The 20,236-nt window shown below is 35.6% G+C and overlaps 1 long non-coding RNA gene across 2 annotated transcripts; it reads right to left on the bottom strand.

Annotated features, from left to right (window-relative positions):
* Positions 11,881–16,098, bottom strand: LOC107625329. 2 transcript variants are annotated; one of them, XR_002357454.1, is made up of 3 exons: positions 15,635–16,098; positions 14,545–14,656; positions 11,881–12,189 (listed from the first exon to the last, which is right to left on the bottom strand). It is a non-coding gene; the product is annotated as an uncharacterized LOC107625329 (long non-coding RNA). The 2 variants fall into 2 exon arrangements; XR_002357453.1 differs by lacking the exons at positions 11,881–12,189; positions 14,545–14,656 and adding an exon at positions 15,353–15,517 and having other exon boundaries at positions 15,635–16,081.

Below are 20,236 nucleotides of genomic sequence, written 5' to 3' on the forward strand. Positions count from 1 at the left end.
AAAAAAGATTATATTAGATGAAAAGGTACAAAACAAACATATTTATTATATTTTTAAATTGAATTTACGAAAAAATACTTTAATTATTTTTGTTTTTTATACTTTTTATATTATTTTATAATACTTTATATATAATTGTATTTTAATATCGTTAAAATTATACTTCTTTTAATATGCTATTCATTATTCTTTTTTAACTAATTATGAACTATGATTTACTAACACGCCAGGGAAGGAAAAGTCTATACTATACAAATTTAAAAATAGAAGATACAAATAATTTGTATAGGCCAATTAAAGGTATAATGAAAGCAAACTTTTTACTCACAATTGTTTCGAAAGAAATTAAAGATCCAGTTTTTGAACATTTTCCAAGATTATTTTGAATTTGCATCACTTGAGACATTGTCTGACAGAGTGGGTTAAAGAAAAATACTAACAAGTAATTTCATTTTATACTATTTCAATTATTCTTATTAAAAATAACTTATTAAAAATAAAATCTACACATTTTTGTTCTTTTTATTGTAGATGTCATTGGAAAAGTACATCAAGAGATTAAGAAGAAAGAAAACCATACAAATTCAAGACACATCTTCGGAAGAAAAACATATATACAAAGATGGAACAAACAACATAATAGAAAGTGCATACAACTCAACAATTCATAAAGAGCATGCCTTCACAAGAACCTCGACAGAAAGAAAAAAGCAACAATTCTAACAATAACCAATAAAGAAAAAGGAGGACGAGCGCCACATAAGAAGACTAAATCCATCCACTAAAACAAATACAAAAATCAAACTACCAAATAAAAATGTCACTTTGTAAAACTTTAACATCCAAATCTTTTGTACTACAAATTATTTTAAACAAAACACCTTCCAAATTTAACTTTAGTTTACACATATTTAATTTAATTCTACAAAATATAGTCATTTTTAATATTTATTATATACTATCATTAATTTACCGTCCGCGCATAGCGCGGGTCTCATTCTAGTTGTTTTAATTACGCAATCATATCTTATCGTTATTATTATCTCCTCTACCACTGTCAACATCGACAGCAACACCATCAACATCACCATTCTCTTCTCTCATATTTTTTGCGATACTATTTTTCATTTTTAAAAGATTTTCGTATTGTAATTATTTTTTTCTTGTGATATCACTTTTGACAATGGTTCTTCTCTATTTAACCACCACAAGTAAAAGAATTTTTAAAAATAAACTTATTAGTAGTTTGTAGAAGATTTGAAATCCAACAAATTACAAATAAAATTTCTACAAAATTAATTTATGTTATTATTTAATGGATTTTTAACAGAGAAGGATTATTCTAAAGTAATTTTATTAGAGGTCGCAATGTCTTTTTTTAAAGATAAAAATGATCTTTTCATTTGAAAAAATAAACAGCAACTGAATTGGGGCTCATTTTTTTCGATATGCATATTGTATGTGTTATGCCTTGTTATGGAGATTCGAGGTGCTAGACCTGAATGTGATGGCGTCCGATTTACTTAATATTATATATTTTTTGAATGTGTCAATAGAAATTGTACCAACCAATTTGTTTTATATATGTATGTGTAACTCGTACCGAGTTGGCATATCTCTCTTTTTCTTCTTCTTCTCCTTCTTCTTCCCTCAGCCCTCTAGAACTATGCTTTTCGTTAGTGCTTAAAAAAAATACAATAAAATTTACGTTCATATGAGAAAAAAATGGATGATAGAGTCATATTAAAAGTATATTATTTTGGTCAAATTTCGTTACAAATATCTAAAGGAGTGAAATTTATTTGTGAAAATTCATTAGATATTGTTTTCATTCACAATCTCATTTGAAGAACTAAAAGGTGTTTTTGTGAGAAGATAAATTCTGAAATGTTATGGTGAATATCATGTATTTTATACAGATATCTGGTGCACAAAATTGTGATTGCAACGGCGCCAAAAACTTGGTACGCACGTTCATAATCTCAATTCTTCTTCACAACTCCGCACAACTAACCAGCAAGTTCACTGGGTCGTCCAAGTAATAAACCTTACGTGAGTAAGGGTCGATCCCACAGAGATTGTCGGCTTGAAGCAAGCTATGGTCATTCTTATAAATCTCAGTCAAGCAGATTCAAATGGTTATGAGGTTTTGATAATTAAAATATAAATAAAATATAAAATAAGATAGAGATACTTATGTAATTCATTGGTGAGAATTTCAGATAAGCGTATGGAGATGCTTATTGCTTCTGAACCTCTGCTTTCCTATTGCTTTCATCCAATCAGGCATACTCCTTTCCATGGCAAGCTGTATGTTGGGGGATCACCGTTGTCAATGGCTACCGTCCGTCCTCTCAGTGAAAATGGTCCAAATGCGCTGTCACCGCACGGCTAATCATCTGTCGATTCTCGATCATGTTGGAATAGGATCCATTGATCCTTTTGCGTCTGTCACTACGCCCAACACTCACGAGTTTGAAGCTCGTCATAGTCATCCCTTCCCAAATCCTACTCGGAATACCACAGACAAGGTTTGGACTTTCTAGATCTCAGGAATGGCCGGCAATAATTCTAGCCTATACCATGAATACTCTGATCGTGAACCAGGAGGCTAAGAGATACACACTCAAGCTATTGCAGATAGAACGGAAGTAGTTGTCAGGCACACGTTCATAGGTGAGAATGATGATGAGTGTCACGGATCATCACATTCAACAGGTTGAAGTGCGAGTGAATATCTTGGAATAAGAATAATCTTGAATTGAATAGAAAAATAATAGTGCTTTGCATTAATTCATGAATAACAGCAGAACTCCACACCTTAATCTATGGGGTGTAGAAACTCCACCGTAGAAAATACATAAGTGAAAGGTCTAGGCATGGCCGTGAGGCCAGCCTCTCAAACGTGTACAATGGTCAAAAGATGTACAAAAAACATAAAATAAATCTCTAAAAGTAGTTTATATACTAGACTAGTAACCTAGGGTTACAGAAATGAGTAAATGATGCAGAAATCCACTTCCGGGCCCACTTGGTGTGTGCTTGGGCTGAGCATCGAAGCTTTCACATGTAGAAACTTTTCTTGGAGTTAAACGCCAGCTTTGGTGCCAGTTTGGGCGTTTAACTCCAGCTTGTAACTCAGTTCTGGCATTTAACGCCAGAATAGGGCAGGAAGTTGGCGTTTAAACGCCAGTTTGCGTCGTCAAAACTTGAGAAAAGTATGGACTATTATATATTGTTGGAAAGCCCTGGATGTCTACTTTCCAACGCAATTGAGAGCACGCCAATTGGGTTTCTGTAACTCCAGAAAATCCATCTCGAGTGCAGGGAGGTCAGAATCCAACAGCATCTGTAGTCCTTTTTCAGCCTCTGAATCAGATTTTTGCTCAGGTCCCTCAATTTTAGCCAGAAAATATCTGAAATCACAGAAAAACACACAAACTCATAGTAAAGTCCAGAAATGTGATTTTTATTTAAAAACTAATAAAAATATACTAAAAATGAGCTAAATCATACTAAAAACTACCTAAAAACAATGCCAAAAAGCTTATAAATTATCCGCTCATCACAATACCAAACTTAAATTGTTGCTTGTCCCCAAGCAACTAAAAATCAAATAGGATAAAAAGAAGAGAATATACTATAAATTCTAAAATATCAATGAGACTTAGCTCCAATTAGATGAGCGGGACTTGTAGCTTTTTGCCTCTGAACAGTTTTGGCATCTCACTTTATCCTTTGAAGTTCAGAATGATTGGCATCTATAGGAACTCAGAATTTAGATAGTGTTATTGATTCTCCTAGTTTAGTATGTTGATTCTTGAACACAGCTACTTTATGAGTTTTGGTCGTGGCCCTAAGCACTTTGTTTTCCAGTATTACCACCAGATACATAAATGCCACAGACACATAACTGGGTGAACCTTTTCAGATTGTGACTCAGCTTTGCTAGAGTCCCCAATTAGAGGTGTCCAGGGTTCTTAAGCACACTCTTTTTGCTTTGGATCACGACTTTAACCGCTCAGTCTCAAGCTCTTCACTTGACACCTTCACGCCACAAGCACATGGTTAGGGACAGCTTGGTTTAGCCGCTTAGGCCAAGATTTTATTCCTTTAGGCCCTCCTATCCATTAATGTTCAAAGCCTTGGATCCTTTTTACCCCTGCCTTTTAGTTTAAAGGGTTATTGGCTTTTTGCTCTTGCCTTTTGGTTTAAAGAGCTCTTGGCTTTTTCTGCTTGCTTTTTCTTTTTCTTTCTTTCTTTCTTTTTTCTTTTATTTTCGCCATTTTTTTTCGTAAGCCTTGTTTTTTACTACTTTTTCTTACTTCAAGAATCAATTTTATGATTTTTCAGATTATCAGTAACATTTCTCCTTTTTCATTATTCTTTCAAGAGCCAACTATTTTAACATTCATAAACAACAAATTCAAAAGACATATGCACTGTTCAAGCATTCATTCAGAAAACAAAAAGTATTGTCACCACATCAAAATAATTAAACTAATTTCAAGGATGAATTCGAAATCATGTACTTCTTGTTCTTTTGCGGTTAAAACATTTTTCATTTAAGACAGGTGATGGATTCATAGGACATTCATAGCTTTAAGGCATAGAAACTTAAACACTAACGATCATGTAATAAAGACACAAACATGAATACAACATAAAGCATAGAGAACGAAAATAGAAAAAATAAATAGACAAGGAGATTAAGGAACGGGTCCACCTTAGTGAGGGTGGCGTCTTCCTCCTCTTGAAGAACCAATGGTGCTCTTGAGCTCCTTTATGTCTCTTCCTTGCCTTTGTTGCTCCTCCCTCATAGCTCTTTGATCTTCTCTAATCTCATGGAGAATGATAGAGTGCTCTTGGTGCTCCACCTTTAGTTGTCCCATGTTGGAACTTAATTCTCCAAAGCAAGGCTTTTCCAACACCAACTTAAAACTTTGCTCGTCCTGGAGAAAAAATAAACAAAACAGAAGAATAGAGTAGAAGAAGAAGAAAATAGATGGAGATGGAGGGAGAAGAGCAATTCGGCCAAGTGAGGGCTAAAGGTGTATGAGTAGTGTGTGGGATAAGTGGAATGATGGGGGTATTTATAGGGCTTCCAATTAGTGGGGGGGAAATATTAGTGGGTGAGGGTTGGTGGAAGTTATGATGGTTTTGGGGAAGAGGTATGGATGTGATTTGTTGAGGGTTTATAGGGAAGAGTGTGATGGAAAGTGTAAAAAAAAGAGAGAAGAAGGCGGGGTAGGTGAAGATGTTGTGGGACCCACTGGTCCTGAGAGGCAAGGGAATTCAAATTCCTTGCCCCCTTATGGGTTTTGAACGCCCATCTCATGCTCCATAGCTGGCGTTTAATGCCAGCTTGCTGCTCGACTCAAGGCGTTGAACGCCCAGGAGGGACCTCCTTTCTGTCATTCAATGCTAGGTCTTCTGTCTCTGTTGGGAGTTGAACGCCCACTCTTGCCTTCTTGTCTGGCGTTCAATGCCAGCAAGACATGTACTCCAGGGTATTCTGTTTCTGCTTCTGAACGTTTCTGTCTGTGTTCTGACTAATGCACATGATCATGATCCTAAAGAAAATAATCAAGAAAAACATAAATAATAACTATGGTTGGGTTGCCTCCCAACAAGTGCTTCTTTAACATCACTAGATTGACGGTTAGCTCCTTATAGAGAATGATATGGGATCAGAATTTCACCCCTTACAGTGAACTTTCTTCCTATCTTCTCATGGATGAGTTCTACATGCTCTAGAGACAGGATGCGACTCACTGTATATGGTATGACTGGTTTCTTGGAGAAGACAACTCTCGTGCCAGATGAGAGGCCTTTAGTGGGGATCTTTTTGTCCCTGCAGCCTTTAAATACTTTCTTCTTAGTACCATTGGTCTCAGTGCTTATTGATGGCTGCCCAACACCAAACATAGAATTAGTGTCTGGGGGCTTCATAAAGCTTTGCACTGAGAGAGATGGTTGGAACACTAAGTGTTGCACATTTATCTCTTTTTTCTCAGAAGGAGAGTTGGGGTGAGGCATCTTGAACAAGATGTGCTCCTCCCCTAGTTGTAAAATCAGTTCTCCCTTTGCTACTTCAATGATAGCATTGGCAGTGTGATAAACCACTATTTTATGATTTATCTTGTGTTTAATTGAGTGGTTTTTATCAATTCTTCACCCACTTATTCATATAATTTGCATGGTTTTACAATTCCTTTCTTATTCTGTGATATATGTGAAAACATGTTTCCTAGGCCTTAAAAATGTTAATTTTAATTATCCTTTATTACCATTCGATGCCGTGATCTGTGTGTTAAGTGTTTTCAGGCTTTATAGGGCAGGAATGGCTTAGAGGACAAAAAGGAAACATGCAAAAGTGGAAGGAACACGCGAAAATGAAGTTTTGAAGGAAATGGTAGCGATGCGCGCGCATGGATGACACGGACGCGTGACTGTATATGGTATGACTGTATATGGTATGACACGTACGTATTGCTCGTGTTTCTTCCTATCTTCTCATTCATTCAATCATTCATTCAATATACACAATTTGAGGTTTTAGATGTAGTTTTCTAGAGAGAGAGGCTCTCTCCTCTCTCTAGGTTTTAGGATTTAGGATTTCTCTTAGTTTTAGGATTGTTTCTTCTCAATTCCAGGTTCAATGTTCCTTTAATTTATGTTCTCTTCTAATTTTAATTATTCTATTACTTTGGTTTGTTTATTTTCTCAATATTGGTTTATGAACTCCATGTTAATTTCATTTTCTATTTAATACAATTTGAGGTATTTCAGATTTATGATTGCTTTCTTTAACTTATGTTATTAATGCCTTTAATTTAATTTAGATTTCTCTCCCTTTGCTTGGGTTGAGTAATTGGTGACACATAAGTTATCAAACTCAGCTGTTGATTGAAAATTAGAATTTGCTGATTGATTTGGATTTCTCTAAAGCTAGTCTTTCCATAGGAGTTGACCAGGACTTGAGGAATCAAATTGATTAGTCCACTTGACTTTTCTTTATTTAGTAAGGGTTAACTAAGTGGGAGCAATAAACAATTCTCATCACACTTGATAAGAATAACTAGGATGGGATTTCCAGTTCTTATACCTTGCAATGGTTTTCATGATAATTAATTTACTTTAGTGTTAATTTATTTCCTTGTTCCATATTTCAAAAACCCAACAATATACCTTTTTCCATAACCAATAATAAATCATACTTTCCTGCAATTCCTTGAGAGACGACCCGAGGTTTAAATACTTCGGTTATCAATTTTATTGGGTTTGCTTTAGTGACAAATAAGTTTTTGTAAGAAAGGATTTTTTGCTGGTTTAGAAACTATACTTACAACGTGATTATTTTTATAAAATTTTTTACTGGCCGAAATCCGCTCGTCACAGTGGCTTGGAAAGGTCTTCCAAGGATGATGGACTCATCCTCATCTTTCCCAGTATCTAAGATTATGAAGTTTGCAAGGATGTAAAGGTTTTCAACCTTCACTAAGACATCCTCTACTAAGCCATATACTTTTGTCATTGATTTGTCTGCCATCTCCAGTGAGATATTTGCAGCTTGTACCTCAAAGATGCCCAACTTCTCCATCACAGTGAGTGGCATAAGATTTATACTTGACCCTAAGTCACACAGAGCCTTCTCAAAGGTCATGGTGCCTATGGTGCAAGGAATTAAGAAGCATCCGGGATTCGGAAGCTTTTGAGGCAGCTTCTGCTATAACTTGGCATTTAGCTTCATGAGAACTCCTAGCTACTGAACAACTTGCTCTTCCCTAGTTTCCTCATCCTCATCAGAGGATGAGTATTCATTAGAACTCATGAATTACAAGAGTTCTTGCAAGGGGACCTCTATGGTCTCTACATGAGCCTTGGCTTCTTTTAATTCTTGGATAGGGACTTCATCAGTGGGTGTTGAATATTCAGTAGGAACACCATTACTGGTGTTCAAATCCACCTCTTGTGGCCTTTTGGGCGTTGAACACTCAATGGGGACATCTTCACTAGCGTTTAACGCCAGCTTCTCTGCCAATTTGGGCGTTGAACTCCCAGGAGGGACCTCCTTCCTGTCGTGCAACGCCATTAAAGGTGTAACATTGGGTGTTGAATGCCTAATAAGGACTTCCTTACTGGCGTTCAACGCCAAGAATGGCATATCATTGGGCATTTAACGCCCATTAGGGATCTCATCATTGGCATTCAACGCCAGATTACTCCCTTCAGATTCAATCTCAGCTTCAATAGTGATGGCCTTGCACTCTTCTCTTGGGTTTACTTTAGTGTTACTAGGAACAGTGTTAGGAGGAGTCTCAGGGATTCTCTTGCTCAGTTGACCAATTTGTACCTCTAAATTTCTGATGGAGGACCTTGTTTCAGTTATGAAAATATGAGTGATCTTAGAGAGGTTGGAGACTCTAGTGACTAAGTCAGAAAGACTTTGCTTAGGAGTCTCCACGTGTTCCTGAGAAGATGGGAATGGTGGCCTGTTGTTGAACCCATTCTGGGTTCTTCCACCATGATTATTATTGAAGCCTTGCTAAAGCTTCTATTGATCCTTCCATGAAAGGTTAGGATGATTCCTCCATGAGGGGTTGTAGGTGTTTCTATAAGGTTCTCTCATGTAATTCACCTCCGCCATCATGGGTTGTTCAGGATCATAAGCTTCTCTTTCAAAGGAAGTTTCTTGAGTATTGCCAGTTGCAGCTTGCATTCTAGTCAAATGCTGAGAGATCATGTTGACCTACTGGATCAAGATCTTGTTTTGAGCCAATATGGCATTCAAAATGTCTACTTCCAGAACTCCTTTCTTCTGAGCTACCCCATTATTTACTGGGTTTCTTTCAGAAGTGTACATGAATTGGTTGTTTGCAACTATCTCAATGGGTTCTCTTGCTTCTGCAGGCATTTTCTTCAAGTAGAGTGATCCACCTGTAGAGCTGTCCAATGATATTTTAGACATCTCAGAGAGGCCATCATAGAAGATGCCTAGGATAGACCATTCTAAGAGCATGTCAGAAGGACATCTCCTGATCAGTTGCTTGTATCTTTCCCAAGCTTCATAGAGGGATTCACCTTCTTTTTGTTTGAAGGATTGAACTTCCACTCTGATTTTACTCATCTTCTAAGGTGGAAAGAACTTGTCCAAGAAAGCATTAACCAGTTTTTCCCTAGAGTCAAGGCTTTCTTTAGGTTGAGAGTCCAACCATATCCTAGCTCTGTCTCTAACCACAAAGGGAAAGATCATAAGTCTGTAGACCTCAAGATCCACTCCATTGGTCTTAACAGTGTCACAAATTTGCAAGAATTCAGATAAGAATTGATTTGGATCTTCCAGTGGAAGTCTATGAAACTTGCAATTCTGTTGCATTAGAGAGACTAATTGAAGCTTAAGCTCGAAGTTGTTTGCTCTAATGGCAAGTATGGAGATACTTCTTCCATAGAAATCAGAAGTTGGTATGGTGTATTCACCAAGAACCTTTCTTGCATCTCATTCATTATTAGGCTCGGCTACCATGTTTTCAGCTTCTTGTTCGAAAAGCTCTGTGAGGTTTCTTCTGGAGTGTTGTGCTTTAGCTTGTTGTAAATGCCTCCTTAGAGTCTTCTCAGGTTCAGGTTCAAGATTTAAGAGAGGTTCTTTATCTCTGTTCCTGCTCAAAAACAAGAAAAAGAAAACAAGAAAGAAGAAGCATAGGAGCTCTATGTTTAAGAATAGAGGACTCCCTGTGAGATGTGAAGAAGAAAGAAGAATGAAGATAGAGAAAAGAGAAGAAGATTTCGAATCAAAGGGCAGAAGAATTCGAAAATTAAAAGTAAAAAGAGAAAATATTTTTTTATTTTATTTATTAATTAAATTCAAAAATTAAAGCTAATTAACTAAAAAGATTTGAAAATTAAATACTAAATTTTGAAAAAGAATAGAGAGAAATAGAGAAGATATTTTCAAAAATTAGAAGATAGAAAAATTAGTTAGGAAAAGATTTGAAAGATTTGAAAAGAAGATAAGATAGAAGATTAGAAAAAATTTGAATTTAAAATTAGAAAAGATAAGATAGAAATTGAAAAGATTTGAAAAAGATTTTATTTTAAAAATTGAATTTAGGAAAGATAAGATAAGAATTTGAAAAGATTTGAAAAAGATAAGGTTTGAAATTTGATTTTTGAAAAAGATTTGACTTTGAATTTTTAAATTTTAAATTTTAAATTTTAAATTTTAAATTTTGAAGTTGAATTTTAATATTTGAATTTGAAATAAGGTAAGATAAGATTTTTGAATTTTAAAGAAAGATAAAAAGATAAGATAGTAATTTGAAAAAGATAAAAACAACTAAATGATACCAAACATAAAATTTTTAGATCTAAAGACACTAAGTTTCAAAAATTATAAAGAAAAATACCTAAAGACGCCAAACTTAAAAATTTTAAAGATCAAAACAAGAAGAAAAACAAGAACAACTTGAAGACCAAGAAGAACACCAAGAACAAAACTCGAAAAATTCAAAGCAATTAAAGAACATGCAATGGACACCAAACTTAAGATTTAACACTAAACCCAAGCAAAAGACACTATTTTTGAAAATTTTTGGAAAAAGACTCAAGAAAGTTCGAACTCTAACAAGAACAAGAACAAAAGACTCAAACAAAAGATAAAGATTATAAAGAAAACAAAGATTTTTGAAAAAATTTTTATTTTTTCGAAAAAGAAAAACAAGAGACTCAAACAAAATTAAAAAGCACCTAATCTAAGCAACAAAATCATCCGTTAGTTTGTTTAAACTCAAACAATCTCCAACAACGGCGCCAAAAACTTGGTGCACGGATTTCCACATTCCGTACAACTGAACCAGCAAGTACACTGGGTCGTCCAAGTAATACCTGAGGTGAGTCAGGGTCGATCCCACGAGGATTGTCAGCTTTGATCAAACAGTGGTTATCTTGTAAATCTTAGTCAGACGGATAAAAAAGTTGTGTAGTTGTTTAAACACATAAAAGTAAAATAAAGATAACGTTACTCAGTGGTTGTGAATCTAATGGTAAGAAGATGGTTAAGGCTTCAAAGATGCTTTGTTCTTCTGGATCAATCCTTTCTTACTGTCTACTCCAACTGTGAATGATTTCTTCTATAGCAGGTTGTATGTGATGAACGCCCGTTTGACCGGCCGCCAATCTTCCTCTAGGCTGAACACCAGGATTAGTGCGCATCCAGTCTGAATTAGGGTGAAGCTCCTACAGTTCATCCCCTTGGGGATCCTACACAAAATGCCACAGACAAGGTCGAATCTTCCGAATCAGAGAATGCTATGCCTTGATTCTAGCCTTTACCACAAAGACCCTAATCTCCCCATACCTCAGCTGAACTGATGTCTCGAGAAGTCCCCAATGAAGTCGTCGATTAGCCGTCTAAAAGACGTATGCTCAAGCTAGTGGTTCATTGATATCCGATGAAAGACGCTCGCTGAACCCATGTAGAATAGAGATAACTTTTGACGGTTCAACTCATTCATAAGGTTGAACAACGAAGATACATATTACGAGAGAATCAAACATGAATTAAAATAGAACAGTAGTGCTTTTATTAATCCATAAAACTCAGGAGAGCTCCTAACCTTAACCTAGGAGGTTTAGTGACTCATGCTGATAGAAGAAATACAAAATGAAACATAAAAGTGGGGAAGAGTCAAGAAAAGTCCCCTAACAATGGTGAACTCTTGTCTATATATACTAATCTAATGACTAAGGATTACAGAAATAAGATAAACTAAGTTGATAGTGCAAAAATCCACTTCTAGGTCCCACTTGGTGAGTGTTTGGGCTAAGCTTTAGTGTCTCCCACGTGCTAGGAGGCTTCTTGGGCGTTGAACGCCTGCTTGGGATACCTTTGTGGGCATTGGACGCCAGCTGCTCCCTTTTGGGCGTCCAACGCCAGGAAGGGGGTATGTGGCTGGCGTTGAACGCCAGTTTTGGGCCTTCATCTCCAAAGACAAGTATAAACTATCATATATTACTGGAAAGCCCTGGATGTTAGCTTTCCATACCTGTTGAGAACGCTCCATTTGGATATCTGTAACTCCAGAGATGCTTGTTTGAATGCATGAAGGTCAGATCCTGACAACATCTGCTATGCTTTCCTTGCCTCTAAATCAGGTTTTGTCAAACTCTCATATTTCAGCCAGAAAATACCTAAAAGCACCATAAAACACAACAACTCATAATAGAATCCAAAAATGTGAATTTTACACTAAAACCTATGAAAATATAATAAAACTTAAACAAAACATGCTAAAAACTATATGAAAATTATGCCAAAAAGCGTATAAAATATCCGTTCATCAATTGGTCACGCGTATGCATCATCCATGTGTACGCGTCGAGACCAACTTCTCAAATCTTCAAATTCTTATGTTCCTTCCACTTTTGCATGCTTCCTTTCCATCCTCTAAGCCATTCCTGCCCTATAACCCTTAGATCACTCAACGAACACATCACGGCATCAAATGGTAATAAGATAGAATTAAAAATTAGTAATTTTAAGGCCTAGAAAACATGTTTTCAATCATAGCACAAAATTAGGAAGGAATCTTAAAAACATGCAATTTACATGAATAAGTGTGAGAATAGTTGACAAAATCCACTTAATTCAATTCAAAATAAACCATAAAATAGTGGTTTATCAGGCACACTAAAGCAAGTCATACAAATACATATGATGAATGTCTAGCCTTAGTGCATGTCATGAGCTCATGTGTCGGTTGTTTGCCCGCTCCCGACATTAACCGGTCACAAGTCTCGGATATGATTTTCCAACAGGTGTGTAATATAATTTTAAACTGCTCTACTGTGGTAGCTCTACTCTACTGTGGTAGATATTTGAGGCCTGGAAAAGAGACTGCTCTAATGTGGCAGTTCTGCTTTTCTATGGCAGATATCAAACAAACATTGCTCTGCTCTTCTGTGACAAGCATATATGTTCTTCTATGGCATATTTTTAATCGATACTTTATCTTTTCTCAAAAGAATTATTTCTGACTGCTTCCTCGCAGTAGATAACTAACATATAATTCTCAAAATATCTAGCATTAACATTGAAATCTGTTTCAATTCCTTTACAACTTAAAAGTCACTTAAATCATATGAAAACCAATATGTTCCAAGCTTAGGTTCATTACTTCTAAGCTAAACAAATTTGGTGTTCCATCCTTCGTCAAACATCAAACAGAAATCAAGCATGTAACATTAAAATTCATCTTTTAACTCACGAACCAAGTTTGTCACCAAAATAGCATTGATAGTCTAACTTCCACTCTGTTTTTAAATAAACAAACAAACTTAGAATCACACAAACTTTATGTTCACGCGTCCGTCTTGGACTAAGATTTATAACAAGCTAAAATCATAATTTTCAAAATTTTCTAACTTCAGTAATAAAGGAAAAACCGTGATTGCATTGTAGCTTTAAAAATCAGAAAAACATCAGTAGTGTACAATTTTCAAAATTTCATATAAAATTCAAATTAAATCCAATAACTCTCAAATTTAATATGGTTCAAATAGACTTATCTAGGTTTCTTTTTCAATTAGTTCCAGCTCAATACCATTTTTAATGAGGAAGTTATCTAGCTTGGAATTTGGGTAATCTTTTGCAAGATTCTGTGGACAGACCCTTTTCCAAGTTCCATGAATCACTCATTAAAATTAGGACAGCCCTGAAATTTAATCCACACATACTAGACATACCCAACTCTCACTTCCAATTGATTGCAACTTATTATCCTTACAGGTAATCAATTAATTGGTTTATTATGAATCTCAATTAATCCTCGGCAATGGCGCCAAAAACTTGATGGACTTTTTTCAAACTTAGCAAGTGTACCAAATCGTATCAAGTAATACTACGGTGAGTAGGTTATCATTTTCACGAGGATTAATAGACTAAGAAAACAGTGATTAACTTATTAATCTAGTTAGACAATTGAGAATTAGGTTTTAAGGTATTCAGTATCAAAAACAGAGAATTAAATGAAAGCTATTTGAAAATGGTTCAGAAAATAATATGAATAAAGGTGCTAAGGTTTTCGAGATGTTTAAACTTCAGGGCAAATGCTTTTCACTATGTACTTTGATTATGCAAAGATGTATCCATGGTAAATCATAGTTAATCAAACCAGAATCCCTTGGTAGTTCAATTTCTCTTAACAAATTGTCCATTCCATGATCAATTGATTATGATAAGAGATGAGACACATTTAATGATTCAAAATCACACAATTCCTAAGAAATAAACCTAGTTGATTTTATGTCACTTATCAAACCAGTTTTAAAACTCAAAGAATTAGGAGAAGAGGTTTTCAAGCTTAATTCCAATAACCAACTTTTCGAAGGTGATAATGTAATTCAATTCAGATTTGAATTATTTTTCAATACATTCAAATTCTTGTGATGAAGAATGAAAACTTATTTCTTAAGAAAATATCAATGCATTAATCAAAAGTAAAAAAGCTATAACATTAATCCATTAGAATCAACAGAGCTACTAACCTTAACTGAGGAGATTAGTGACTCATAGTGCTTGGAAAACAAAAACTATCAATTGAAACGGCTGCCAGAAGAGAGCTCACGTGTGTATCTCTCACTCCTTGAAATGCTAACCCTAAACTTAAAATTCAGAATTCAAACTCAATCAAATAAAACAGAATCAAATCTAATCTAATTAATGCTTCTCATATAGTTTTCCCTCTCAAGTCAAGCAATCAAGGAAGAGATGACCCCAAGTCACATTGGCAAGAATAAATATTATATGTCTAAATGGAATTAACCCTAAAACGTAACTTCTAACGTTTTCAAATCCCGTAATTCGCATTACCTATTACTTTTATTTTGTCTATGATAATCCATTAATGTTCTTAAATACATAAACTATTAGTGTTAAGTTGGCTATACTTAATACCATGAGGTATCCAATGGTAGACTAACAACGTTAATTAACAGACAGTCATGCATATAAAACTTAAACTATTGTCACTAGGACAAGTCACAAGGCATGACAAACACTCAGAGTATACAATAAAGCATAGTTATTCCACTTCCAAGGCTCTACAGGAAGGACTGCTCTGATACCATAATGTAATGTCCCTTCCAGCAAAATACCTTGCTTAAGTCATGGTATTTCTACTAGAAAGAACATTACGTAATCTTTTCTAATAATAATTACTTAATACTGAGCCTTTATGTCGATATCACATTCTAATTTAAAGAAATTCCAGAAAATTTTGTCTTTATTTATTAAAATCATATATCAAAGATCTCCAAGTAATAATAATTACATAAATACTAATAATAATAAATGTTATACAAGTGAAATCAAATGAAACTCATATACAACACCTACCCCTCTATATAAAATGGAATCTTATGCAACAAGTGTGAGGAGACTCTATGAAAACAACTTGATTTCATATACAAGTTTCATTATTCATCTGTAGTTTCATACTGAGTCCTCAAGCCTATGACACTGAAAGGGGTTAAAATTTTGTGCTGAGAACTAACCACAAGTTCTCAATAGAGGTTGAGAATGTCATGAAAGTAAATAATAAAACGCAAATAGTTAATTTAGTCCAGCAATATTTACCTTCATTAATTCCATAAAACTCTTTAAAGTTACATTAGCGGCCTCCTCCTTCCCCTCTTTGGCGCATCTCTTCCTCTCTCATTCGATCTCTCTCGCTTGCTCTCTTCAACTCCCTCCTCTGTTTTCTTCCTTTTCTTCATGTGTGTATTGCGTTTGTGTGGTGGGTGTTTGCTCTTGAAGGAGTGGTGATAATAGAGTGAGCATGGCCTAGTAAATGATAAACAAGTGTGGGGTACGTATGTGTAAGTGATTGGTCAGCGGGTAATGTGTTAAATAATAATGGTACATATAAAATAAGAAATTTAGGATTAAGGTTAAAATAAAATATATACAAGTAACTTAGAAATTTTACAAAATATTCAAGATACAAGAATAACTTAGTATTTAAATATAATACTGTAGAAATTACTTTCGAAACATATATAATTTTATTTCTCAATATATCAATGAGGTTAAATAATTATTTTTAATTTAAATTATAAAATAAACATATTGATCACATTTTATAAGGTACAATTTGAACCCAAATTATCAATTACGTAAATTAAATCATATAACCTTTTATTATTTTTCCATCACCGAAATTAAAATTTCAATTATATTAAATAACCAATTATAATAAAATTATCTTAAAATCCTAATTGATATAAAATCAACTTATCTTTTAACTAATTTAATTATTTTTAATAAAATAATTTTTAGAAATATAAAGTTAAAAGTTAATGAAATAAACTATAATTTATTCATATTTAGATTTTCAAAAATATAGAATATTACACAGAAAGGTTATATTTGTTTCAATAATGAACATAAAAAACATTGTTTATTTAATTGTAATTTTTTGCCTTTTTTAGATGGATGTATTTGCAGTCCTTGTTTTTCCACCATGTGGGCAGATTTATAAGAATGGAAAAGCAGAGAGGTTTCTCGAATGGACTAGGATTTGGTCGATAAACGGGACTTGGAGATCTTGTATAAAGAATTGGGATACAAAGATTACATTGCCAGCTTTGAAGCTGGGTTGCACCGTATTGAAGGAGGAGATGCTGAGATCAACGACCTGCTCAATAACAAGCTTCAAAATAAGAGATCTGTTGAATTTTACATTTTCTTTGAGCATACTATGGAGGAGAATGATGGAGCAGGGATTGATGTAGAGGAAGTTGGTGATCTTGAGGAGTGTCAATGATGAGGGATACGAGAGTGCCAATGATCAATTGTACAAACCTCCACCAAAGGGTGTTGAAAGGTTGGAAAATTCACGACGGAGCACTGATTGCGTGCGAAACAGTGCAATGGTTGAAGATGAGGAAGAAGAAGGCGGAAATTATTAAATTAGACTTCCAAAAGGCATATGATCGGGTAAAATGGAACTTTGTGGATATAGTGCTGCAAAAGATGGGATTTGGTTGGAGATGGAGAGAATGGGTTAGGGAGTGTATCGGCACAGCGTCCATGGCAATTCTGATAAATGGTTCCCCATCAAAATCGTTCAAGATGGAGAGAGGCTTGAGACAAGGTGACCCACTGTCTCCGTTCTTATTTGTTCTGGTAGTGAATGTCCTACACAGGATGGTAGGAGAGGCAGTGAGGAACAGACGAATCTCGCCGCTGCTGGTTGGTAAGGAAAACATAGAGTTGTCACATCTCCAGTTTGCAGATGACACTATATTATTCTGCCCACCGGAGGAGGAGACCATCAGAAACTATGTCAGATTGTTAAGATGCTTTGAGATAATGTCGGGGTTAACAATTAACTTTGATAAATCCAGTTTAATCCCAATCAATTGTGAACAGCATTGGACTGACAACATGTGCAGCTTATTGGGATGTAAAGAGGCGAACCTTCCAGTCAGATATCTTGGTATTCCTCTAGGTGCAAACCCGAGGCTGGTCAAGACTTGGAAACCGATAATCGACAAGGTTGAGGAAAAGCTCAGTTTGTGGAAGGCTAAGGTGCTGAATAAAGCGGGTAAGCTAGTCCTTATAAAGTCTGTGTTGAATAGCTTGCCAATGTACTACCTGAGCCTATACAAGATGCCGAAGGCCGTGGCAGAAAAGTTGATATCATTACAGAGAAGATTCTTATGGAGCAAGGAGGAAGGTAGGAGTGGTATAGCACTAGTTAAGTGGGAAGTGATTCAGGCCCCTAAAAAGGAGGGTGGTTTGGGGGTAGGTGATGCAGTGATTAGAAACTCTGCTCTACTCTTTAAGTGGTGGTGGCGCTTTTCAAAGGAGGAGTGCCCTTTATGGAAGAAGGTTGTATGCTCCTGCTACGACTTAAATCCAAATATGATGTTATCAACCCAGCCACTGCCTACTAGAGGGGGTCCATGGAAGGACATATGTCAGTTGCAGCTCAAGGATAGTAATGTAAGGGATAAGATTATTATTGGGTTGTCCATGGAGGTGGGTGATGGAAGGAGGACTCTGTTCTGGGAAGATGTCTGGCTTCAAGGCGGTTCACTCAAGTTGAGGTTTTCGAGACTCTTCTCTGTTTCAAACCAGCAAGGATCTGTCATAGGGGATTGTGGGTTTTGGGATGGGTTAGAATGGGTTTGGAACTTCCAGTGGAGGCGAGGCCTATATCAATGGGAGTTGGAATTATTGGATAGCTTGCATGAGTCTTTAAGGCCAATTAAACTAGCAAGTGATAAGCAAGACAGAGTTGTATGGAAGTTTGGCAAGGAAGGAATTTTTTCAACTAACTCTTTTGTGCAGATGGTGCAATCAGATACTCTCTCGGAGGATATCACCAGCTTCAGCTTTCCCAGAACCATATGGAATGGTTTGGCGCCACCACGAGTGGAGTTATTTATTTGGTTTGTTCTGATAGGAAGAGTAAATACTAAAGAAAGACTACATAGGTTTGGAATACTTAGTCATGGAGACAACATATATGTGTTATGTAAAAAAGATGTTGAACATATTCACCACTTGTTCCTAGGTTGTGAGTTTACTTGGCAGGTATGGTGTCGATGGCTTTCTGATTTCGGGAGAGAGTGGTCTATTCCGGGCTCATTAAAAGAACATTTTGAGAGCTGGACAGGAGTCGCAAACAGAAAGGAGGAGCGGAATAGGTGGATGTTGTGCTTCTTTGCGGTTATTTGGAATGTATGGCTTGAGAGGAACAGGCGGATTTTTAATTCCAAAGAAAGTAATTCAGAAGAGGTGTTTGAAAAATCCATGACTAGCTATGGAGAGTGGAGTAGTTAGTTTGAAACCTTGTTGTTGTTGATGGCAATGCCGGAGATAACAACAGGGATAGTTTAATTACTTTTACTTTATCTCCTTTATTTTTATGACTACAGTTTGGTTGTCTACGGCTCCACTGTATTGTGTTGAGCTCTCTTGTTCAAAAAAAAAAAGGGTGTTGAAGATGAAGATTACAAGCATCAGGATAGTGATCAGAATAGATGATAATTGTGTTAAAGTAAATTCAGGTTCATCCAATTAGATAGCTAATCATGTAAAAAACTTGTAGTGTCACATATACATTGCAGTAACACTTGGAGGCAAAAACGGTGCTTTATCCCCTTTCCTTCCCACTGACACATGCACCGCACCAAGCTGAGCAATCTGTCGCCCCTCCTCTTCGCCGACTAAAATTAGCCTTCGTTGCTGCTCATGCTTTCCAATCTCATGCTTTCCAATCATTCATCTGTCTGCCATGCAATTAGGGTTAGGTTTAGAGATTTCATTATCATTACATATGAAATCAACAATGTTTCTCTCCTTCCATAAGCGCTTACGTTTTGTTTAGTGAGCGAGTAGTGCTAGGGAGCCAATGGCTTACAATGGGCTAAATCTTTGGTTTATGAATAAATTGAACATCACCTGTACTATGCAAAATAACCATCCGGATACCAAGGATAATAAACATCTCATGTTATAAAAAGCTAATTTTGGGTTTACCAAGGTTTGAACTCTTAACCTTCCGGATCTAGAACTCTAATACCATGTCCTGAAACCACTCTTCCCAAAAGCGTAACCTGACAGGACAATGTAACATTAATAATCATATCTCTAATACTTTCTAAACCTTCATTGTACATCTTGTACGCTTAGGTCATTGGCTCCCTATACTTTCTCTTAGTGAGCTCATCAAAATGTCATTTAACAGCGCTCACTAAGGACTAACGGTATCCGACAAATGCCAACTCCAGGGACTAATTTGGTACTTTTGATTGCTTAGTAACTAATTTGTCTGATGCGAAATTTTTCATTGACTAAATAGTAAACTGACTCTACTCAAAAAAAAAAAAAACAAAAAAAAAACAAAAAAACAAAAAAAAACAAAAAACAAAACTGCATTCACTATCTAATTCAATTTGAACGAATTAATATTTGAAGTGAACCTCTAATCCAATCCATATCCATTCGCACAAAAGACGTTGCAATTCCTGACAAAGAAAAAGACAATGCAGCCCCTAACCATGATTGCAGAGTGGGTAATTAAATATCAGGTTGTTCTTGTAAGATAGGCTAGGTAATGACAAAAGGTGCATGTGAAATTGGTTAGACTCATTAGTCCCTGATCACCAAATAAGAACGATGTTGTTCAATATAAATAGTCAAAAGAAAGCAATTAAATCAACTTTG

Source organism: Arachis ipaensis, chromosome B02 (genome assembly GCF_000816755.2).
Source record: "Arachis ipaensis cultivar K30076 chromosome B02, Araip1.1, whole genome shotgun sequence".
Taxonomy (NCBI): Eukaryota; Viridiplantae; Streptophyta; class Magnoliopsida; order Fabales; family Fabaceae; genus Arachis; species Arachis ipaensis.